The sequence below is a fragment of the Anguilla rostrata genome, chromosome 5, assembly GCF_018555375.3.
Source record: "Anguilla rostrata isolate EN2019 chromosome 5, ASM1855537v3, whole genome shotgun sequence".
NCBI classification, from domain to species: domain Eukaryota; kingdom Metazoa; phylum Chordata; class Actinopteri; order Anguilliformes; family Anguillidae; genus Anguilla; species Anguilla rostrata.
This window is the reverse complement of record NC_057937.1, coordinates 6,726,188-6,751,797: the sequence shown is the minus strand read 5'-3', so window position 1 is coordinate 6,751,797 and position 25,610 is coordinate 6,726,188. Positions and strand designations below refer to the sequence as shown.

General features: G+C 47.1%; 1 protein-coding gene across 3 annotated transcripts in view; it reads right to left on the bottom strand.

The window, feature by feature from the left end:
* lingo2b (leucine rich repeat and Ig domain containing 2b) overlaps nt 1–25,610 on the bottom strand; it is a 259,034-nt gene that overhangs the window by 150,932 nt on the left and 82,492 nt on the right. For 2 of the 3 annotated variants that reach the window (XM_064334809.1, XM_064334811.1), the window contains exon 2: nt 12,203–12,338. The gene's annotated coding sequence lies outside the window, so the exon portion shown is untranslated. Of the gene's footprint in view, nt 1–12,202; nt 12,339–14,556; nt 14,744–25,610 lie in introns of those variants that run through there. The other variant, XM_064334810.1, reaches the window with a different exon arrangement.

The following is a 25,610-nucleotide window of genomic DNA, read 5'->3' as shown; positions in this document are numbered from 1 at the left end:
CGACTACAAATACCAGCCCACCCATAGAACTACAGGCCAATGGACAGCAGCCCCACCCACAGAACTACAGGACTACAGACACCAGCCCCCACCCACAAAACTACAGGACTACAGCCACCAGCCCTACCCACAGAGCTACAGATACCAGCCCCACCCACAGAACTGCAGGACTACAGTCACCAGCCCCACCCATTGCAGGCCTACAGATTCCAGCCCCACCCACACAACTACAGGACTACAGATACCAGCCCCACCCAAAGAGCCACAGGACTACAGACACCAGCCCCACCCACATAACTACAGGCCTACAGATACCAGCCTCACCCACAGAACTGCAGGACTACAGATACCAGCCCCACCCACAGAGCTATAGCACCATGGGTGTGTGACTCTGACCATGCCACAAGGGACAGATTAAAACCAGAGGAGACGGAGAAGGAGAACGGAAAGATGTGCTCCATCCCTGCGGTATCATGTTCAGGGGCTGCCATGCATGACTGAGGGAGAAACCTGAAGCACGTGCAGTGTGCGGCCTCCAGTGCCTCTGTTTCGGACATGACATCAATAAATCATGTTTTGCGACAATTCTATTATGTAAACTGTATGAACAAATCTATAACTAAGTTAATAATGAATACTAATTAATACAAATACATTAGGCCTATGTTTTCATGTCTAAAAGACACGCACATTTTATCATGTATTTAAATGCCTTTTTTTGCGATGTGTTGTTACTGTGATAATAACCGAATTTAGTTTACCTTCGTTTACCGCTCACCATTCATTTCCTTTCTTCCTCACAGCTCTCTCCGCCGGCTGTTCCACCACCCGTTTGAAGACTCGCTCAAAGCACAGTGCCGTGGCACTCGATTCTGCACAAACCCCGAATTGCTTCCTGAAAAGATGAATCTCCGCACCCTTCGCTGAAGGAGGCAAACGAGGATGGATCGCATGTCCTCCTTTCTTTTATTAAACAATTTTGAGCATTCCCTGTCATGGCAACCGGTTAACCCTTCAAAGGCAGATGCGAGAGGAGGGGACGGGATGAATGCATTATTTAAATATCTCCACTCAGCCTGTGAGTGCAATGCTGGTGTCGCTGTGAATATAAAATCAGATCCGGGTGCTGTGCTGAGGACCCGAGACAAGGCCAAACTGGAGTGGTTTCACACACAACACAGGCTACATCACTGGAGCCGTCTCACACACAACACAGGCTACACCACTGGAGCCGTCTCACAACACAGGCTACATCACATAACACAGGCTACACCACTGGAGCCGTCTCACACATAACACAGGCTACATCACATAACACAGGCTACACCACTGGAGCCGTCTCACACATAACACAGGCTACATCACATAACATAGGCTACATCACTGGAGCCGTCTCACAACACAGGCTACATCACATAACACAGGCTACATCACTGGAGCCGTCTCACACATAACACAGGCTACATCACTGGAGCCGTCTCACAACACAGGCTACATCACATAACACAGGCTACATCACTGGAGCCGTCTCACACACAACACAGGCTACATCACATAACACAGGCTACACCACTGGAGCCGTCTCACACACAACACAGGCTACATCACATAACACAGGCTACATCACTGGAGCCGTCTCACAACACAGGCTACATCACATAACACAGGCTACACCACTGGAGCCGTCTCACACACAACACAGGCTACATCACATAACACAGGCTACACCACTGGAGCCGTCTCACACACAACACAGGCTACATCACATAACACAGGCTACATCACATAACACAGGCTACATCACTGGAGCCGTCTCACACATAACACAGGCTACATCACTTACGTTCTGTAATTCCATGAATGACTGTGCCATGCATGTTGTATGAAGCCCATGTGAAAAAAACAGACGTGAGAAACTCTAAACCTGTGCCCGCTGGACCATAGCATCCGCCAGCTCTGAAGGAAGGCAACAGGACCTTTCTTTTTTCTAGCTATTGAGTAGAAGTTATTGGCTTTTATTGTTTATCTGCTTTTGATTCTGTGAATTGTGTATTTTTTGTCCTATTGCTTTTTCTATTTTACTTGCTTCTTTCAGTTGAAGGTTATGTTTAACTGAAAGAGTGCATTAACGTAGCAGAGACAGTTTCCCAGAAGTTTACAATGCTAACACTTCACACAACAAGCCGAAGCGTTGGTACAAGGCCAATATCCTTTAACTCCACGCAACAGAACCAAACGGCCAAACAAACCGATGACAGCGCTTTCGTCTGATCGAAAAAGCGAAGTAGAAGCTGAACGCAATAACAAACAATTCAAATTCAAATGCAGGCTTCTGATCGCCTTCCCGCTCTTTTCGTGTCTCTTGACTGGTTGCATTCATGGTCAGGTACCTCCCACAGTAGGGTAGGCTCAAGAGCTACGCTGGTGTGTGGTCACTCTCTGCCTGAAACAAAGCCAGGTCCGGTGCATGTTCAGCATAACACATTCTCCAAGCTGTAACTTCTTTCTTGAATCCATGAAAACGGACTCTGTTGTATGTCAATAGTTCAGTACTATACCCCCCCCCCTCCCCCCCACCCCCACACACACACACACACACATACACACACAAACATGAAGCCTTGACCTAATATCCTGACAATCCAGAATAATCTACTCCAAAAAGGCTCCACATGATTAAAAAAAAAAAAAATCCTCAAGTTTCACATTTATTATCAAATACTATACCTGTGCTATTTAATGCCCGCACTGGTGAACCAGCGTTTTCACCTTGAGAGAGCATTCTGACATCACTGCCAGTGAGAGTTACATAACACAAACAGGGTCACACAGGACGTCTTAACTCCTCATCCGTCACGCAGAGATGGCTCACCATGACAATCAGGCCTCAGAAATGTACATTCAAACACACACACACACACACACACACATATATATATGTGTGTGTGTGTGTTTGTGTGTGTGTGTGTGTGTGTGTGCTCTTTTAGGTACTTCCTAGCAAACTGTAACCTCACCATCCCGTTTTTGCAACTAACTACTGATTGTATCATCTGTAGCATTCTGTTCGTGAAGTCTTCTGGTGGAAAGTACTTACTGACACACACACAGTACCTATCTCCCGAAGAGTGTTTTCTGATCTGTCGGACAAGGGTTTTTCTACTTATGATGAGAATTCTTCAGCCATCAACCACAGAGGTCTTCCTTGGCCTACCAGGCCCTTTTGCGATTACTGTGCTCACCAGTGCTCTCTTTCATCTTAACAATGTTCCAAACGGTTGATTTTGGTAGGGCTAAGGGTTGCCCTATTTCTCTGACTGTTTCTTTTCCTTTTTCCATTTTTTTTTTATTTCTCAGCTCCATAATGGATGCCTTTACTTTCTTTGGAAAAAAAATATGTCTTTGTCCCAAACATTGGGGAGCTCACTGTCTATCCAAAGATCAGTATTTCCACATGCTTATTAGTAAAAATAATAATAAATAAATAAATAAACAATGTGCTCCAATGTGCTTTGGAATCTATCATTCTCCATTATTTGCTGGCAAGTTATTTTTAAATACAGGGGAAGATCAGCATACGCCACAGTAATGGCGCCCGTGAGTGATGTGCTGCACGCATAATGGAAACCCGTGGAAATAAACTCAGCGCCATCCGTCAAACCTGACAGGCAGTGTTTAAGTGAAGGAAAACAGCCCATCCCTCAAAAGTCATCTTTGGGCTTCTTCCGTCACCAAGCGCGGTGCTTTGCCTGCGTCAGCCACAAATCCCACAGAGCATTAGCACGTAACCACCACAGAGAGGGGCAGTCTTTACAAAGAAAATAAAAATAAAAATATAAACGCTAATAAAATAAAATTAAAATAAAGAACATAAATAAGGTGCTGTTCTTCTTAAAGCAGATGCCTGCAATGTGACTGCCACTCTGATCCAACTAGGCTGTTGTTGGGAGGAGCTTCCTCTAGTGAGAGCAGGGATTGGTGGATTACACGATAACGGGGCGGGGTTTGTCCTCTGGTGAGAGCAGGGATTGGTGGATTGCAGGCTAACGGGGTAACCTTTGAGCCCTGTGGGCAGGCTATGGTCCTGTGAGTTATGGGTTTGGGACAGTTTGGCAGATAGCATAACGCAATTCAAAGACTAATTCAAAAACTGCTCTTTTATCCTGCCGTTATACTACCAGTACACAGTAGGTTTGCTTCCGTCTGGAGTAGTACCCGATTTATCCTGATCAAACATCATAAAGCCCCTTCTGTTTGTTTAATACAAAAACCAACTGGCAAAAAAATAACAAAATTGTTTAATTTATTTATTCAAGTTTGACATGATAAACAGTTTAATGGAAACATAATAAATAAATAAAAAACGGTTGTACTGATGGGACTTTTACTTTTAAGGTGCAGTATGGGATCCAAAATCCCCGGAGAAACACTGTATGACAGCATCACGAGAGATCTACATGGCTATATATAGGCTACGGCATGCCAGCCCCACCCAGCAGAATCGCTGCATGACAATAAACAGTCAGACCCACCCAGCAAAGACACTGTATTACAAGAACAGTCAGATCTACCCAGCAGCAACACTGTATGACAATAACAGTCAGTTCTACCCAACAGAATCACTGCATGACAATAACATAAAGTACTCTAGCCTACAGTACATATTGAAGGTATGAATGTGTTTATAGTGGACTGTTATCAGTCTTGGCCTAGACATATCATTATCGATATGTAAACATGCAATTTTTTCTGAATGGAAAAGAAAATTATCTGTGATTTTTTATTTTTTTATTTTTTATTTACTCCTTCACAGTTGTTATAGTAAGAATATTCCTCAAAATAACCAGCGGCCATTTCAAAGTGGTTTATTTGCAGTAATGTAAACACAGGCCATCAGTGGAACAGTAAACGTGGAAGTGATCACGCCATATAACATTTATTCGACCAATCAAATTCATCACAGCCTTGCAAAATCAATAGCCGCCCCCCCCAGTGGAATTCTCTCCTAACGTTTCGCGATAAAAACGTTCGCCGTTCGTCGCGCCGCGTTTTTATTTTTTCCGTGGCTGTATTAAATCCATTGGGCGATCAATGAGCTGTCGGCAGCCTTTCTGAAATGGATTGCTTTTTTGTGTGTGTCGCTGGGCGGGCTACGCAGGCGAGGACTGAAGGAGCGCAGGGTGACGCCGATTGGCCGTGACATCTGAGTGCTCCCGATTGATCTGAAGAGCAGCCGTCTTAATTTGTGTACCACAGAAGGAGTGGGGAAGTGTGGGGGGCGAACTGGTGCTGGCTCAATATTTCCGTTGGTACCCCCCTCCCTCCCCATCTCCCTCACAGTGTGAGGTAAGGAAAGTGATAATGTACTATGTACTCGCTAATGGAAGTGTGGGGGGGGGGTGAAGGGGGCGAAGGAAAGAGAGGTGAGAAATAATGACACACTCGCTTCACACTCGTCATGGGAAACAAAAAATGCAATGAAGTGGAGAGAGAGCGAGAAAAAGAGAGAGAGAGCGAGAAAGAGAGAGAGAGAGAGACGGGGGGGAAGGAGAGAAATGGAGAGAAAGGGAACAAGAGCAGGAGCGAGCGTGTGTGAGAAAGTGAAAAAAAGAAATGACTCCATTTTGCAGGGGCAGTAAAATGTGATGTTGATTATTCAGCAGGTTTGTGTTGTGCTATCTGTCTCATCATCTACATCATCATATATCAGGATTATTATTATTATTATTATTATGCAGTAGTAGAGTAGTAGCAGTAATAGTAGTAGTGGACTCACATATGGTAGTGTTTCTAGTAGTAGCAGTATTTGTGTTGGTAGTAGCAGTATTTGTGGTGGTAGTAGCAGTATTTGTAGTGGTAGGAGCAGATTTAGCACTTTTGTATTATTTTTATTTTCTTAGCACAGCAGTGTTGATTGGGGCAGAGACTGCAGTGCTCATGTCGCTGTGGAACTTGTGACTGAAACTGTAGAAGCCAGAGAGAGACTCCACTCTTCAAAGGAAACAGAAGGAATGTGTCACTGCAGGTTCTCTCTCAGAAGTACCGTCTGCCCTGATGCTGGAAGACTGCAGGAAAAAATCATATTTACCCTTCAATGTCTGTCTGTCTGTCTGTCTGCCTGTCTATTCATCTGTCTGTCTGCCTGCCTGTCTGTCCATCTGTCTGTCTGCCTGCCTGCCTGCTTGCCTGTCTGTCCATCTGTCTGCCTGCCTGCCTGCTTGTATGTTTGCCTGTCCATCTGTCTGTCAGCCTGCCTGCCTGCTTGTCTGTCTGTCCGTCTCTCTGTCGCTTAGCACGCCCATGAGCATGTGACCCACGGGCATGGCTGAGCGCACAGTATGACATCACAGACATGTTTGTACATATATATTGTGACATCACTGAATTCTGAATGCACACTGTACATTCTGATATCACAGGTTGCTTGTAGAATGCAGCCTGGCATCGGTCCACGGACGAAAGGAACAGAAGACCGCCTTTTTCTCTCTCCGTCTCCGTCTTCCACGGGACGCACACTCGCTTCTCAGCGAGTGCCGCTTCAAGGGGAAAAAAAAAAAAGCGCGTCGTCGGAATAAATCGCAGAACGCAAACGCTCCGGCGTGAGGACGGCCGGGCGTCTGTTCCCGCGCTACGGGCCCGAGGACCGCGTGGCGGCGCCTCTCAGCGCCCGCTCAAAAAAACCCGCTTTGAAGCGCGGCTCGCCCGCCTTTGTGCAGGACGCGAGCGCTCCAAAGCGACGACAGCACGCTCTCCGCGGCGTGGAGCTCTGCCAGTTAAAAAAAGATCCAGCTCTCGCAGAAGCGGGGCCACTTGTAGCGCGTGCGAGCGGAGGCCGTTACATAAACGCGGCTCGAGCGACTGCGTTCCAAACAATGGGCGACTTTACATAACGGGGCGGCGGAGAAGCCGCGCGCGTTCCGAGAGCCTAGCCGGCGCACCAGCCGCCCGGCCCGAAGCCCCGGCGGCTCGACCGCGCTCGACGTGGCTGGATGGAGGGTTTGATGAAACGGGTTTCAAAATGGCTCTGACAGGGGAACCCGGGCGGGGGAGAAGGAACCGGACCATCGGGGGAGGGCGAGTTTCAGCGGACGACTGTGTCTTTCTTGCAAAAAAAAAAACGAAGAGCCAGAGATGTGGTACTACAAACAGAATGCAAGATTATGATGTAAAAGAGATTAGGTTTCTTGCATGTTTTGCAGAACTCAGTTTAAATTGTCATCAGCGATAGTACCAGTACCTGGACTGATGGTTCTTTTAGATTCTGGATATTAGTTTAACTGTTTACTTGAGGAGGGTAATGTTACATAAAGAAAAACAAAACAACAGCTTTTATGTGAGCCAATCAGTGCCCATCCCCAGATTCCCCACTAATGCTCTTCTGGCTGAATGAAAACAAACCCTTGCGGCAATGCTCCAACATACAGTATAAAGGCTTCCCAGAAGAGTGGAGGTTATTATAGCAGGGAAGGGTGGGCCGACTCCATATTTTGGATGAGATGTTGAATGTTAGGTGTCCACACACATTTGGCCACGTGATGTATGTGAGAAAAATCTCTCCGCCAAAATAGAAACTCAGCCACAGTGAGTTAAAGCTTTACAATTGTGATCCAGACACCGTACACAGCACCATGCGTTTCCCTATCATTTTTTAAACCAGCAAGTATTATATAAATGAATATAATGTGTCTGAATGATGATAAATAATTCCCCGTTGGCCATATCCATTTAATAATCATTCCATACCAATTTAATAAATGTCTACAGAGGCTAAAAGTCTTTGAGAAAGTGTTTCCGGATTCAGAACATCAACTCAATATATATTTAATGCCAGGAGTGATCAATCCCAAACCAGAAGGGCTAGTGTGGCAAGGCAGCAAATCCATCCCTGGTCATCCAAAATGACCTTTAATCTAAATCCACCGCATATCAGCCTGTGCTGCCCATTACTCACCGTTAAAGGACGGTCTGAATGCAGAATCCTCTCTGCCTTATCTGAGTCATTTTTAGCACGTACGCACGAACGTGCAGGCACACATACACACATGCAGGCACACACACGCACACACACAGATACACACACATGCAGGCACACACCCCTGCACACACACACACACACACAGATACACACACATGCAGGCACCCACCCACGCACACACTCCCACACACACTCCCGGTGGTCATCCTGCACTCGAGCCCTTCTCACACCCACTGTGGTGGCAGTACCCAGTAGCACCACCTTGGCCTCCCTCTCACCTTGGGGACTCTACCTGGCCCCCGTAGATTACCTGTGTCCTGCTGTTACACAGAGAGACCCTGTGCTCAGTCTGTTCTACAGGGGTTTGCCGGTGTCCTTACACAGACAGAATGCCATTTTTCCGTGCTTTTTGTCTCTCCCTCGCAAAGTGATGCAAGAAGAATTTTAAATCAGACCCCCAAATTGTCCTACCACCCACCATGTCATTTAGGGATTCTACACCCTTCTTGCACCTGAGGGGACAGGCTCCAGTTTTTTTAAAGAAAGACCAGAACTTTCACTCCAGCTTTTTAAAGAAAGACCAGAAGTTAATTCCCTCCCTCAGTTTCCCTGCATTTTCTGGACAAATGAGGATTAATGCTTCAGTTTAATTCATTATTTTCTATTCATAAATGTACCATTTTCGTCATTATTGAGGGAATTTTTCCACGGAGTTCTCGTGCCACTGCGCTATTAATAAACAACAGATACTTTTAGCGCATTGGCAAGGCCTGTTTTAATTGCTCATTGTTTGGGGAGGGCTTTAAGCATTTTAATTAGCCGGCCAGCTTGAAGCCTTACCTTTTCTTGCTTTTAATTACTGCCCGCATGCCCTCGTTGTGACAAAGGGGGCGCTCACGTGGTGCGCGCGGCGCTAAGCAGCGGCGCTAGCTCAATTAGCCGCGTGCTCCGCGGTGCCGCTAATATTCCGTGATTAAAAACAGAGAGGTGAGCGCGAGGAGAGAAAACAAGCAGCGGAAAAGGCGGCTCGGGTTCGAGTGCGAGGCTGGCGAACCGCCTTCCGCGGCCCATTATCGTCTTCGGACGGTCACGTTCCCAAAATGGCTGCGTCCACCGAGAAGGTGGGCTGAGTGTCCTGGCGCAAAATGGCCGCCATGCATCGTGTCGTGGGGTTGCCTTATCTGTAAATCACTTTGAGACATGAACGATGCTATATTCAACACGAACATGAATTATTGTTGTTGTTATTATTATCATTTCACGTATTATAGTCCGAGTTCATCACGTCCAGGTCACTTTTATTTCTGGAGAACATTTAAAAGCCATTTCTGCTGACAAATGTGCTGACACTGAAATAATACCCACGTAAAATACCATAGACATTTAATGGTGAAGGAAAACAAATGTGTATGACAGCTTTTAAAATGAGAAATCTTGGGGACAGACTGGATGGATATGAGGAGTATATTCCACGTTCCTGGGAAACAGCTATCATAGACAGGCAATCACGGTTCAATCTAACTCCCGACCGTGGGATGACCGAGAGCGTATGGTCAGACGGCCCGAGGGGTTTCATTGAGACGAAGGAGATCGACAATGCAAGATGGCGACAACCCATTTGACGCATTAAAGACAAGGAGTAAAAACCTTAAAATCAGCTCTGGGAGCCAATGAAGCAGGACCAGCACAGGGGAAGTGTGGGCCCCCTTTCGAGCTCCGGTCAACAGCATCATAGCCACGTGCCAGGCTAACCGCAGACGTGAATGAGATGATTGGCTAATCCCCTATTAAAGTGAGTTGTAGTCGAGACGATGCCATGATACCATGATTTCAGCTTTGCTCTCATTAAGACGGAGAAAATGTTTTAGCCTGGAGGAGACTGGAGGCAGTAGCCACTCACTCATTATTCAAACCGACTTCTGGTCATTATTTTTTATCTTATTATCCTCGTGCTCATGTGCCTGGTTTTTTTTCAGTAACTATTCCTTGTGAATTAAAGGTGGAATGAGTATGAGTCAAAGTCCTGAGAATCTGCTTCAGAATTCTCTCATTTGCGTCATGTATGCCTGGTGACGGCATCGATTCGCAGCGTTCAAAGAATCATTGTGCCATTGTAATAGGTGTAACGCTGGCAACCCTTTCTGAAAAGAAATCTTGAAATATCACATAGCTTACAGGAAGAAACCTGGCAAGGGGGTAAATCCTGTCCCCACTATCGCGTAATATGAAACAATATGGCTCTCCATTGCCGGACTCTGTTTCCATCCGTCTTCATTAAAGAGGACAATCCTTAGCTGGTGCAGCACAGAGCACTGTCCAAATGAAAAGAAATTAAGATGGCAGATGTCATTTTAATTGTTTAATTATGCCTTTCCATTAGCGCGAATGAAAGCTGAGCTCGGTCCCGTCTGAATGTCCCAGCCAGGGTATTACTGGAAACTCATTTTCTACACGGCCTGTCCAGGGATCGTATGAGCGTGTGTGTGTGTGTGTGTGTGTGTGTGTGTGTGTGTGTTCAGCCGGAGTGGGACACCCCGTCAGAAACGTGCGGTTGTTCCTGGACAGAACCTGGGTCTAATACGTATCTGTTCTGGATTCAAATACCTTTCTGAAATACTCTCAAAAAAGTGCAAACCCCACCTTCTGGCCATATCGGCAGTATTTGACTCAGGTCTGTTCCTGGACCTTCCCAGGAACTCTGGGGGTGTGTTTCCCACGCCTGATTCCCTCAAACCCACGGCACTGCCCCTGTGAGCGTCATCAGCTACGTTAATGAGCCCCGCTGCTTTCCGAGCACCGGGTTCGACTGCCCACCCGTCTGCCACCTTGACACAGGTGAGGCCTGCAGATGACCAGGCGATGATGCGAAAACCCCACGCCAACCATCAGGAAGTTCTGATGCGTTCCCCCCGGGTCCTTCGCCCCTCGCCCCGACGGTCAGCGCCATTCGCAACCCGCCGTTCCGGAGCGCTACGATGATGTGTCTGACATCTTGTCCCAGACGCCGTTCTCAGCTCGATGGGGGGGGGTGCCTCCCCCCCCCCACCCACCCCCGGCTGAGAAATGGCGGCTTTAACGCCTCGCAGAGAGAGAGAGAGAGAGGGGAAGCGGGCGAAGGTCGGAGGAAGCCCGATTTGCGAGAGAGAAACAGCGAGGGGGGTTCGTCAAAAGGCGCGCGGTCATTCTGTCTGCTGTCACCGCTGTCACGGCAACCACTTAGCCGCCTGCCTCCATTGACTCCCTGCTGCTGCTCAAATGCACCTCGGGAAAAGAAAAAAAAAAAAAAGTGTGCTCCCGTGTATGGCGGTGTTAACCAATCATCATCCACTTCATCACCCTTCATCCCCGGAAGATCGGCAGGGCCACTGCGCTCCCACTTTTCAACACCTCTCCTCGCCGCGCTCCGTCTCTTCTTTCCCTCTGCTCCTGTTGCTAAGCACCGACCCCTGGCTTTCGCTCTGGCGTCGCGACGTTCGCTGTTTATCTGTCCGTCCCTCTCTCCTGTTCCCCCGTGCTCCCCTGCCTGTCTGTCCGTCCCTCTCTCCTGTTCCCCCGTGTTCTCCTGCCTGTCTGTCCGTCCCTCTCTCCTGCTCCCCCGCGTTCTCCTGCCTGTCTGTCCCTCCTGGTGCCCTCGTCCTGCGCGTCCCCCCCTCTCTCTCTCCCTCTCCTGTTTCCATCTATCCATCCATTCCTCTCACATGACACTGTGTCTGTCTTTCCTCATAGCTTAAGCTGTTTAGATGTTGTGTGACTGCTACAACCTGCCCCCAGCAATTAACCCTTTCCCCACCCAAAAACATAAAAAACATCCTTGCATTTCTCTAAACCATTTCTTTCTTTTAGTTCAGCAGTTTTAAATGAAGTTTTAAATCTAGGTGGCTAAACTAACCATTCATAACAAGTAATAATGACACAAGGTCAAACGCTCAGCGTTCAGCTCTGGGAACTCTCTGCACACAAATGGATGAGATGTAGGTGATTTAATTTCAGACTGCAGGTTTCACTGTGTTTTAGCCACGTGAATAAGCACAGTCTCACCCAAAAAAAAAAACACAAACCAGGGGAACCGCGTCGGCCTCTTTCCTCAGTGCATTTATCACTCCCCCCGTCCCCCCCGGGAGGCCCCCGTTAAACGGGCCGCTCCACACCGGTTTCCACGCAATTAAGGCACAGCTGAAAAAGGGGGGTGGGGGGGGGGGGGGGGGGCAGGTTGATGGGAGTGTTCCGTACCTGGTGGCGTGTAGCAGCGTGAATAAAAACAGACGTCCTGGAAACGGCGGAGCTCGGTGTGTTGGGGAGAGGCGCGGCCGCTTTTAAAAATCCGTCTTCAGAACCGCTCCGGGTCCGAATCTCCGCATCGGGCCGTCTGAAAAGAAAGGGGAGGCGACAAGGCGGAGCTTAGTTACGGGTCACTTAGGGATAATTAGCCGGGCTAACGGGCTAACAGCACCCCTCAGAGGACAGGCTCTCTGAGCATGCCCAGGGTGGGTGGGAGGGGGAGGGGGAGTATGGATGCCTCACTGGCTCGCTGGACTCTAACTGGTTCATCGATGGTTCATTAAACCATAAAGCCTCAGTGCAGCGCTGAACTGCTGGAGTGAATGAGCTAAGCCTGTGGCAGACTCCACTCTAACCCTTTACCAAGCCTGAGCTAAGCCCACCCACACCACAACAGGACAGGGTACAAGAAAAACAGGCTACTATACATGCGTAGGTAATTTTCCTCGTTTTAGGTGAGGATTACAATCCTTGAAGAAGCCCTAGTTGGTTGCATCCACAATAAATTGGATATTTTTGGTAGCACTTTCTGAATAAAGGTGTATCCACTGGGGAAACCCAGCTGTACAGTAAATATGCAAGTCTGTGGATGCATTCTGGGCAAGAAAGAAACGATAGAATCCATGGCTCTATTGATATGGCTTACAGGAAGCTGTCCCACAGGTGATTGGATTATTGACATTAGAACAATACAGTTCGAGTTGCACACATCCAGCAAATGGAACCCCAAAAAACACTCATCCATAAATATTGTAAATATTCAATTAACATTTTTTTTTTTACTTAACTTTGACTTACGAATATATGCAAGTGTTATTCTTTTTCTTCACTCATGTTCATGAATTTTAGTGAATGAACTTCCTAATTCTAATGGTTCTAAAACCACTGGCCAACAATCAAAGCTAAGGACAAATGTTGATTGAATCCCAGTCACCGTTGATGGATTATGGAAAAAACATACATATTTCATAATGTTAATCCAGAAAAATATTACCTTCCTTCCATAGACTTAGTTTTAAAGAAAAATGGGGCTGATATCAATTCCAGTTAACACACAGGCAGACCTGGACTTTCGGTAATGCATTTATGATTGAAAGCCTGACCTATTTACCAAACTTTAAAAGAGAAAGGAGGGAGTTTATAAGGGGGGCAGGCACTGTCTGGGAAAGTAACTCCTGGAAAGGAGTTTGATACATCAAATAATTTTACAGAAATATCAATTTCAATCAATATTTACAAGCGGAATTAACTTCCCTTTGCCTACGTACACCCGCAGTAAATTTTGATGAAAGGGAGCCACTGTTCCACTGCATCCCCGTTACTTATCCTCCTTTGATCTTCCCCTTGTGTGCAGAGGGCTTCTGGGTAATCCGCGCTTTGTTGTTTCGGTGACTGGGTTTACCGCGCGGAGAGGCAGGCGCCGAGACTCCGCCCCGCAAGATGGTGGCGGGGCGGGCGGGCTGGCGGGCGGGGGTTACAGCGCTGCGAACCAGCGACGCAGCTTTGATGAAGGTCATTCGGGCACGCTAACCCACAATGGGTCATCCCAGGCACGCTACCCCACAATGGGTCAACCTGGGCACGCTACCCCACAATGGGTCAACCTGGGCACGCTACCCCACAATGGGTCATCCCGGGCAGGCTACCCCACAATGGGTCATCCCAGGCACGCTACCCCACAATGGGTCATCCCAGGCACGCTACCCCACAATGGGTCATCCCGGACACGCTACCCTACTATGGGTCATCCCGGGCATGCTACCTCACAATCCATTAAAAAAAGTTCTCACGTCCGTCAGCATAGTCGTACCACGTGACGCAGCGAGGAGGTCCACTCCCACCAGAGCTGCCCTTTAACGCTGTGTACCAGGGGCTGGGGTTGAGGAAAAAGCCCTCGTCTAAAACCTCAGCCCGCTTCCAACGCCCTCACGGGAAGCGAACCAAGCAGAACAAGCTGAAATGTCACTTAACGGGCCACAGAACAGTCCCCATCCTAATCCCAACAACACCCGCATGCATCCAGCAATCCGCAGTGAATACTGCAACCTCACACAGCGCAATCCGCATGCATCCAGCCGATCTGCAGCGAATAACCTCACGCTGCGCAACCCGCATGTTTCCTGCAATCTGCAGCCAATAACCACATGCAGCGCTACTCGCATGCATCCTGCGATCTGCAGCGAATAGCCTGCATCGGGACAGATACCCCACACATCTAAACACACAACAGAATCATTCGGCTCAGACTCCACACGTGAATAAAGTTGGATTTGTACAACTTTGGTGAATAAAAAGGCAGCACTCACTTGTCATAATCCAGAAAAAGGAGACGCTAAAAAGGAGACACTAAATTGCAACGTTTGTTTTTTCTTTGTTCCAAACGAACAGGGGGTGCGGAACTGCTGAGAAGTTTCAGCCCAAGGCCTCCATCAGGGCTTCTCTTGGTGGAGAACACACGGCCTCCACGAGAGACCGCGCACAGCTGCTGCTAGTTAGCGCTGATGGGTTCCAATTAGGCGCGATCTCAGGATCAATACAAAGACGATTTGCAAACAGACTCAATTATTAAGAACATCTGTGCCGAAAATGTAGTGAACAATCAAGACAACAATTAATCTCCAAATATCATCTTCACTGCTTCAGTTTAAAACTGACAAAATGAGATCAAAATGCACAGGATGTAACACTGAATCACTTCTATCAAAGTCCATCGCAGATATGGCATTTGTTATTCTCATTACCGGAATTAATAAAGATAACATATTTAAGTATATTAATAACCGTGACTCATTTATCACACAGTGGTCTGACAGACGCCGGCTCTCTGATATAAATCAGCCTCGAGGGCCTTGGAGGTGCTGTGGACAGGCTAGCCTACAGAGTGCAGATGCCTTGCAGAATAAACACTGCGAACGGAAAAGCACAATGTGATTAATTCCTCATAATGAGTCAATGCCGAATATTCATATTCATATTAATGTGAAGCGGGTGTGGAGCGGGGAGAAAGGGCCACGTTTAAGCGTGACTACACACGCGGACACCCCCCCCACCCCCCACCCCCACAGTGTCCTTGGGCTGCACATGTAACCCACCAAGCAAAATGCAAAACCGAAGAGTCTGAAGAGATTTGTGTTGGCAGAAATTATATTTAAAAAGTGAACTGGGATTTCAAGTTTTTTTTTCCCCATTAACCCTATTATTATTATTATTATTATTATTATTATTATTATTATTATTATTATTATTAATAATAATATAAATAATATTAAAGACAGAATATGATTAAAATACTGCTGGAAGTTTAGTTTATCCCCCAGGAGTGACAAAGTAACATTGGGTTGATTATGCCCCAGTAAATCCAACCGTTAAAGCACACAATACATGAAAGAGCTTGTAACAGTTAACTGACTATGTCATTGCTCAGTTCAGCTTGACTGCCATGTATAATTTGAGTAATGATTAGTCAGTCATCTCAAACATACTTTTAATGAGCTCTGTAGATAAAACTCAGAGAGAACAGTTTGAGAACAGGAAGCATGAACTTACATTTCTGGCTAGTCAATCTCCTCATGAGTCATGTGTGAGATATTGTGACTCATAGACCAAGCGAAAATACAAAAATATCCACATATTTACTGCCAACCTAGATGTGTTTTGCTCATGTTACAATGTTACTTTGCAAACAAGCTGCTGTCATTCCACAGAGGAAGAAAATTAGTAATTTTTTTTTCTGATTTGTAAATACAAAAAAAAAGGTTCCCAGTGTAATAATTACTGATCTTTTCACATGTACTGGACTATGCCAATATGCTGAACTCAAAATATTTCTTTGTGGAAAACAAGCGTTTTAAGTGAAATGTAAGCACACATGCTAATTAGGAGTTACCCAAATGCTATTGTTTACAGGACTGGTCAAGCAATTGTTTTTTATTTTTTTGTTCATTTTGTTCTAAGAAAGCAATAATTTATTTTTTTTTCCACAGTGAAATGGAAAATTTGCTAAAAGGTAAAAAGAGACTTATCAACAGGCACAGATTTGCTTGTCGGGTATGCTATGATTCTCAATGGAAGAAAATGAAATATTAATATACCAATTAAAATACCATTAGAGGCAATGATTGAATAGTTGTTCATCACAGAAATGCTGCATAATTACTCAAACTATGTACTATTGTGCCACGTATCTGTGACAATTACAGAGTAATGACTTATAAATGCAGTGATTATTTTGGCTAATTTCTCTGGAAAAAAATATACTTCATAGTTTATGTGCATTGTGTGACAAACATAACAAACAAACAATGGGTACTGTTGTGCTATGTATCTTGTCATCGGCACATCAAAGCAAACATTATTATTATTATTATTATTATTATTATTATTATTATTAGTAGTAGTAGTAGTAGTGGTAGTAGTAGCAGCAGTAGCAGCAGCAGCAGTATTAGCTTAATGAATATTGGTATTTGTTGCTGTTGTGTAAAGGCAGTAAATTACTGACCGTTTACTAGCTATTAGCAGATAGGTCACAATCTGAGTCTGAGTCTGCACTATTGGTCACTTTTTCATGGGTCATTTGATATGTGCCACACAGTGCCTTCTCCCTGGGTTCTTCCCCGGGTATGTCAGGCATGCATATCTTATATCTGTTATCTATCCGCTGTCATATATAAATGAGGTACTGGACTGTCAAACTTGGTCTGGAGTTTGTGACTGAACATACTCGACTTGAACACATTTCAGTTGAAAAAGCTGAAGGGAAAACACAGTGACTTTAAAGAAATGTGCGCAAGCTTTGAGGCCAATTTTCTCAGTTTGTTTTTTTTTTTTTTTTTACATTGATGTCCAGTCCATTCCTTGACAAAATGACAGCGTGAAATGAAATCCATTTTGAGCTCGGCTCAGAAAGGGCTCTGAGATTGGACGGCGAGCGGCCGCTGTTTGTCTGGGGTTGCCAGAGAGACGGCGAAGGCGGATGATTGTTTCGGCGGGGCCGAGTGAACAAATCAAAATTCCCCAAATAATACCCCCCCTACCCAACCCAACCCATTGAAAGACTGACGCGTATGACATGCGCATTTGTCGGACGGCACGCTCCTGAATCGCGTGAGCGCCGGGGTTTGGCCGGCTTGTGAGCGCGGAAAGCTGAGCTGCGGTACGTCGGGGACAGAGAAGCGCTCGAGGTGGCGAGGCGGGGCGGCGGCGCTCGTGACCCAACGCGGCGAGAGCGCCGTGCGGTTAGCGGGTCTGTAACGAGCCGGAGCGCTTGACGGTTCTCGACGGCGGGTGCGACTCCGTGACCTCACGGGGATGGGGGGGGGGGGGACTGACGCCCACACACCTGTGCGTACGTGCGGTGAGAAGGAGCCGCGAGAGGGTCTTCCAGGAGAGAGGGGGAGAGAGCGCTGTTGTTCGGTGGGAACGGAAGGCTAATGAGCTCCTCTGGGGACTGAGATCGGCAGGGGGAACAACGAGGGGCTGAGAAACGGGACGGAGCGCGGCTCCCAAACCGTCTCTCAGCACTTTACTGCGAAATAAATAAATAAATAAACTCGGTGGGAATTTTTTTTTTTTTTGTTGGAGACACAACAATGAGGCTTTGATTCTTGCTGACGCGAGGGGAAAAATAAAAAACGGCAGGACAGGCGAGAGGCGAGGGTTTTCGCCGGGGTCGCCCGGTAGATCCAATCAGATTCATCCCCCCGCGCCCCTTCTTTTGAGCGACGCGGGGCTCCACTGATGGGAGACCTGAGGGGTGAGCCTCACGTTTACGTGTCTGTCTGACTGAGCGCCGGAAGCGTTCCCCAGGTTACCGGCGTTTCAGCTCCTCCCCCTGATGGTCAGAGACGCCGCGATTGGTTCCGGCCCTCCCCTGTGGCAGCACAGGGCTAGCACTGCGAGGGCTAGTTTTCCTGTAGCGTTAGCGCTAGCTCTGTTGTCGATTGTGGTCTGTATTAGTGGTGACCTCTGACGTAGCCTAATGTGGTCCATATTAGTGCTACCTCTCCTGTAGCTTCATGTGGTCTGTTATAACCTAGCTTTCCTACGCCATTGAGAGATCTGTATTAGCGCTAGCTCTCCTGTAGCAGAATGTGGTCTGCAGGAGCGCTAGCTTTCCCATGTCATTAAGAGGTCTATATTAGCACTAGCACTATACAGCAATATATGGTCTGTAGTATCAGCGATAGCTCTCCTATAGCAGTATGTTGTCTGTAATATTAGTGCTAGCTCTCCGGTGCCAGCATACGGTCTGTAGCATTAGCGCTAACTCTGCTATAGCAGTAGACGGTCTGTAGTTTTAGCGGCAATTCTCCTCTAACGCCATTAAAACAGACTTAGCGTGTGGGCGCGAGCACTGGAGTGGACACACGCCTCAGCCACAGGGTATTTTTGCATTGGTTTGAGCCGCGCAACAGGAGAAATGAAATCCGGGCCAAAAGCACGGTGCCAAGGAGGCTACTATGCTCATAAACAGAGAGCTAAACAATAGTAATACTAATGGGCACTTAAATCAACCGTGTGCTCTGCGTACAAATGAGCTAGCCAGGTATAGACCTTCGAAGACTAGCCTTTGTGCACTGCGTCCAACATTTTTTTTGCATCTGGAAGGTGCATTTGGCCCCTCTGTGTTGTATTTCCTGAGTCCAGTGTGATGTAGGTCGTGGTGAGAGATACTCACTGAGATGCATTCACTGCCTCGTTCTGTGTAGGCATTTTCTGTAGTAGGGCTGCTCAACCCCACAGACGCGTACAGTATGGCTTTTCTTCCACCCTTAATTATACAGTTTGATTGACCGTTCAGAAGCTGAGTCCAAATTTTCACAGTCCGAACAGCGAAAATCAGAGTGACTCCAGCACGTGGCCACCCGTGCTCGTTAAACCTCATAATTAATATAATTACATCGTTAAATGGAGCAAAAAAGCAAAAGCATCACTGGCACACTGAGACCAGAGTAACTGGTCCCTGTAAGAACTACAACTACAATACACCCACTGGACCAGTCCCTGCTAGAACTACGATTACAATACACCCACTGGACCTGTCCCTGCAAGAACTACAATTACAATACACCCACTGGACCTGTCCCTGCAAGAACTAAAATTACAGTACACCCACTGGACCTGTGCTTTTAACAACTACAATACAGCCACTGGATTTGTCAAAAAAAAGTATTTTTCGAAATATTATGGGGTTCACTGTATAACTGCATAATCATGTGGTATATAGCCAGTATATATATATAGCTTGTATAAGAGCGTATGAAATAATATGGAACATATCAAGTATATATATATATATATGTATATATATATATATATATATATATATATATATATATATATATATATATATATATATATATATGTATATACAAATTCTATAAGAGCATTTGAAAAAATGTATGCTCCAACCACACCAATGTCATACCACAGCAGGAAGTGCAGCTGCTTTACAACACAAAGTTCCACAAAGTGAGAACATTCTGGTCCTCCAGAGAATGAGAAGAACAGGGGGCAGAAGGTGAAGGCTGCTGCGATGGTCCGCCAGCGCAAATGCGTGCGAGCGTGCGATATCTCCTCTCTCCCCGTGCCTCCGTCTCATTTCGCCTTCTCCGGGTGTTCCTCGCGGGCACCGTTTGTCCCCCAGGCGCACTGTCTCCCGTCCCGCAGAGGCCCCAGGCGGTAATTTCGAGACCGGATAGAACCCCAACCGCACATTATTGAAATGCCGAAAAAAAAAAAAGAAATGAGTTCTGTTCTGCCTGAGCTCTCTCTCTCTCTCTCTCCGAGACGTGCGCTATCGTCTCGGCGATTTTGTTTTGTTCGTCCGCGGTTGGCCGCCACGCCGCTCTGAAACGCCTCAATCTTCCGACTTCATTTCACCCCTCAGATCGCCGGAGCTCTGGAGAGAGCGGCCATGAACACCGCGATGCACTGAGACACAGGGACTGAACGATCTACAGCACGAGCCGGAAAGCACCATGTCCTCCTGTAAAAATGCACGATAATGCATGGAAACAAGCGCGTGAAAACAATCTATTTCCTAATACATTACGCTTTCATTTATAATACATACCGTACTATTTGTTTATTTATTTATTTATTCATTAATTCTAATGTTGGTATTTAAACCTGTATGTAACATTTTGCTCCAGAGTTGTGTTATATGCAACATAAAATGTCCAAATAGGTTAGTAATGATAAAAAATGATATATCACATTCAAAAAGAATATCAATTGATAGAATGTATTATATAAAGTACGGAAAGTAAACTACATTCTATTTCATTTAGTTTGGTTACAGGGTAATGTATAGCCTATTTATTATTAAATCAACAAAAAGTTACGCCAATAACGAGATGCAGTACCTGCTGTTGTTAAATATACGCCAGCACAACCTGCTTTTTAATATGAGCCAGTACACCCTGCTGTTTAATATGAGCCAGTACACCCTGCTGTTTAATATGAGCCAATACGCCCGCACACATCGTCTGCAATTCCTCAGGAAACGTACCCACATCCAAAAGCAGCGCTTCTAATTTACACAAACCAGCCACTAAATAAATGAATTAATTGATGAACAAATACTACATTTCCATATAGAGTCCACCCTCCACCCGCACGGGGGGCCGGAGCTTGAGTTTGAGTGGCAGGGCGGGGCCAGGGCGGGCCGTGTGATCAGTACCAGGGCCAGGTCATGTTGGGTCAGCCTGGGTCGCACATCTCATAAGATGGAGTCGTGCAGCTACGGAACTGCGAAGCTAATTTGTTTGAGAGTTTCATCGCGTCGTCCCTCAGGAGCGCGTCTGCGCTCATAAAAACGGACGCGCTCCTTCTGCCTGAGTGTCACTGCTCAACGACCCTGTCCGCTTCCTGTTTGAGCCCCCCTGGAGGAGACAAGGGCCCGCTTCCTGTTTGAGGCCCACCGGAAGAGACAAGGGCTTTCAGGATAACTATCCCTGGCGTCGGATCTGCGTGCTTACCGTACCAGACAGGGAGTGGGGTCGCACGCTGATTGCGGGGGGGGGGGGGGGGTGTTGCCCTGAGGAGCGATGGCTGTGCCACGTCGAATGAAATAAAGAGTATTTACACCTGGCAGCGACGCCGGGCGGGGGCTAAAACAGTGGCACGCGTAACGAGGCGTGAAAAGACGCCGATTTCGAACGGAGACGAATCGAAACGATCGGCAGCCGGAGAGACGGCGTCCAAACAGCGCCAAGCTCGCGCCCCGAATCGGGAACGCCGGCGTGTGTCATGGGAACGCGTGATGAAGAAACGGTTCCCTCGGATCCGCCGCCATGGCGGGTTCGCGGTTAAGCTAGAGCTTATGTCACATGACAAAAAAAGGGGGGGTGGGGGGGGGGGGTGCTTGGAAGCAAAAACCCAGAGTAACAGCGGCAACAATAACGCCAAAGATTTTAAAATTAAACCGTTTAAAAAATCTTTTAATGTTCACAAAAACGTTGCTAAACCGTAAAAAATGAGCCGCTGTATTTCTGAAAGGGGATGGGGGTGAGAGGGTGTGGGGAGGGGGGGGCGGTGCAGCATAAATGGCAGCGCAGCAGGATTAATGGGGTTACACACAGTCCCAGGGCCCCGCTCAGCTCCCTCTGGTCTTCCTCTGTGACACTGTGTAATTTAGGTAGAGCGCTTTGCTGTTTACGGAGCAGGAACCGCAGGTACACAGGAGAGAGAGGCCGCGCGATTGGTTAATTAGCTCGACCAACCACAGGAGTGGAGCTTTCGACGTTGATCTGGAGCCGGGGGAGCCTGCCAGAGACTCGAGGGAAGAAGGGGGTGGGGGGGGGCGCTGTTCATATTCGGAATTAATGAGGGCTTCCAGGGACTGCTCTGAACACAAAGGCACCCGATCCAGCGTACATGCTACGCCCGCAGATGAGACAATCAGAGCACAAAGATGCGCTGGCGCTTTAAGACGTGAACACGGAGACCTACATAAGGAACAAAAAGGAGGGAAAAGGAAAAAAAAAGTCTCACATCACCGCGCGTTGTAAACATTAAGTAGTCCTAGATGGAGTTCGTCGGAGGGTTTAGTGGGAATTGTGAAACTTAACAAGGTCATTTGTTTAATGGCGGTAAAATTAGGGGGTTTTCTTGCTCAACCCAGAGAAAATTGTAAGATGGTAATGACTGGTTAGTCCCCTGAGCTTTCCTCGCTTTCCCTCCCCCTAGAAACAGCAGTCGCTCAAAACAAAATGGCGGCACAACACGGCTGCAAGAATAATGCTGTTTTTTTTCTTTCTTTCCATCGGAGGCAGCTTCTCGCCAGCTAATGAGTACACCAGAGCTCGCCGGTCAACAGGACAATAGCATCATGGGAGAAATTTAACACCGCCCCCCTCATGAATATTCATACGGAAGTGTGCTTTTGGGAAAGCCTTTCAGAGATAAAACGCACTCCAGTACACAACCATTCTCACAAACTGCCAAAATACTTAGGTAAATACAGACAAGCTGGCAACCGTGAAGTGAATTCCGATAAAAGATTAGATGCACGGAAGCGTTTAACAATAGAGCTGATTCTTTCAATGTGGCAGCACCACAGTGAACCATGTCTACAAGCTCTCCTGAATCTCAGCTTGTATGGGAGCGAAATTGCTCTTGATGCGAGCTGGAACTCACTGTTGCCCATTCGTTCTGACGGGCAGAAGAGAACTTGCCACACTAGACGCGTGCATACCTGAGCTGTTCTGTGTCTGATGTACACAGCACAAAGTGGTCACAGGCAGCAGAAGTATGTGTTTCACGTGGTTAACATTCATCACATGAAAATGTAATGTAATGCAGTGTAAAGGAGTGGTAATGAACTGCCAAATGTTCTGTCAAGTGTTCAGCAAATATAATACAAGTGAGACATACAATAAAAGGCAAATATAACAAGACCACGTCAAAACCTAGTATACGGCTGGACCTAACACACGTGATCCAGCCGACCAATGGTGTAACTTCATCAGTCACTCAGTCACTCAGTCAGTCACAGACATTCGCGTTTGTAGGGCTGGCCCCGCTGTTGCGGTCTCCAGCCAAAAATGTAAAAAGTCAGCCAGTCAGAACTGTATGTATGTATGTATATATGTATGTATGCATGTGTGTGTGTGTGTGTGTGTCTGTGTGTGTGTGTGGGCGTGTATGTATGCATGCATGTATGCATGTATGTGCAGGCCAGACTAATGGAATGAAAGACACAACATTAAAGGGTCAAAGGTCAGGCAACTCAGATCTGCACTCAGAGTAATAGACCAGCGCTTAGAGCCAGACTCCGTGTTTGCACACTAAGTGTACTTCACCCTAATGGGGGTTAAAACCAGGATGTAAAATGGTTACTGGCATGAATACATGAAACGCCATTACAACATCAAAAAAAGCACATCCAAACACACGGGGCACGTGGTGTAAATGGCGTAAAGAGCGCTGCTTTTAAAATCAAAAGAGGCTACGCGGCGAGCAACCATCACCGTCCCCAGAGTTTCGCTGATGGAGGACGACGCGCTGGAGGGGGAGGAGCCTGAACGAGAACGCTTCGCATTCGCGGAGGGGGAGGCGGCATCGGGCTGTCCGTTTGCTCCAGCTCGTAGACGGTCATGGCGTGGAAACAGCCGCACCAAAAGAAGGATGTTTCTCTCTCTCTAGCGCCAGAGGGCCCGGACGCGGGACGCGGATCCCAAAAACACGCCTCCTTTCCGGGGACAAGAGACTGAAGATCTGTGAGCTTCACATTTGCCAAAATGACTGGAGGTGCGTGTTGAGAGGAACTTTCTTTCCACTCAGATCTGCATCTGCTTCTGTGTGGGCTGGCCATGGGTGGAGCTGGCCCAAAGAAGGAACATTTGGTGCCAGTAAAGGTCAAGTCTGATAACCAGTCACAAGATATAAAGGAATCATACGATGAGGACTGTCCTTAACATTCTTGCTTAAAAAAACACATTCACAACCACTCATTCTGTTTCTTAAGCCATTGTTTTATGATGCTGTTGATGCTGTGATGTTATAATGCACTGTCGTAATTATAGAAATATTCTGGAGCTCGTGTGATTGTTGTGCGTGTTCCTGACTCACCGCTGTCCCGTTGTCATAAGATATAGCGGCGACAGAGTTGTCAGCCCTGAGCGGAAACAGTCAGTGAGTCGGCAGGTAAAGCAGAGCAGCAGGCTTGCGTGGTATCTGGCTTTATGAGCAGCGAAGTCCAGGTAATTCACCCCTTTCCCCCTAAAGGTCCGTCTGCTATAAATACCAGCAGACACATCCGGGCTACTGCTTTATATTTTTTTCTTGTTCTCGAATGTCAAATGTGATAAACCCCCCCCCCCCCCCCCCCCGCCCCCAGGGAGGCCTGGGGCACCCCAGGGCTCTGCAGTCAGAGAAGCAGCAGCACCAATGGGGAGTTAGCGGATCACAGTGGCTGCGCAGCGAGCGGACAGAGAGACACGCGGACGCCAGCGCGGGCCAGCGTGCTCAGCTGACATCTGCAACGCAGACGCAACTGCGCAGAGCTGACATCTGCAACACAGACGCAACCTCGCAGAGCTCACATCTGCACAGACTGCGCAGAGCTAGGACAGCACAGAGCTGCGGACAGCACAGCAACCCCCCCTCCTCTGTCCAGCTTCATCGGGGCCCAAACCCAGGGCCGTCTCCTGGACCAGAGAACCTACAGTACCCAGAGCATCCTGCAGAAGAATTTTAATGACGGAATTTTCGTTGGATGATCCGGATGCGTGCTTTAAAAATTTACCGTCTCTGTTCTTGAATTCTGATCGTGGATTCCTCCCAGACCGGATTAAAATCGTATCAAGTCTCTCCGTATAAGATAATAATAGAAGGGGAGGGAAGGAAGGGGGATGCTGATTGGTCGCTCAGCAGATTGACAGGTTTGCTGAAGGCCATGTCATCCCCTGTACACACAGTGTTTGGTCTTCTGAGGCTGATACACCCCCTATAAGCACCACAGGCCAAGAACAGTGAGCTACAACACACAGCCCCCTTCCATTAAAGTTTACACAGTATCATTCATTCTCCCTAATGCTTTTCATCAGCATCTCAGCATGTGTACCACAGTGATATCAGGGAGGCGGGGTAATCCTGTGTTGGACATACATGTGTATTTCATGTGCATGTACAGCTGCACAGGTTTAGATAAAATGTCCATTGTGTTGTGCGCACAAAACATTTTTTTTTTCAAAACACAAAATCTTGAACGTGTTTTCCAGATTGTAGCAGGGCATTTTTAATGGGATTACTGTTCTGCATTAACTGGAAGGCTCAGATTAGCTTTAGGTAATGTCTTTGTGCCATTTTCTCGTACGGAATGTTGTTGACGTGAGACAGCCAAACAGAACGGGCT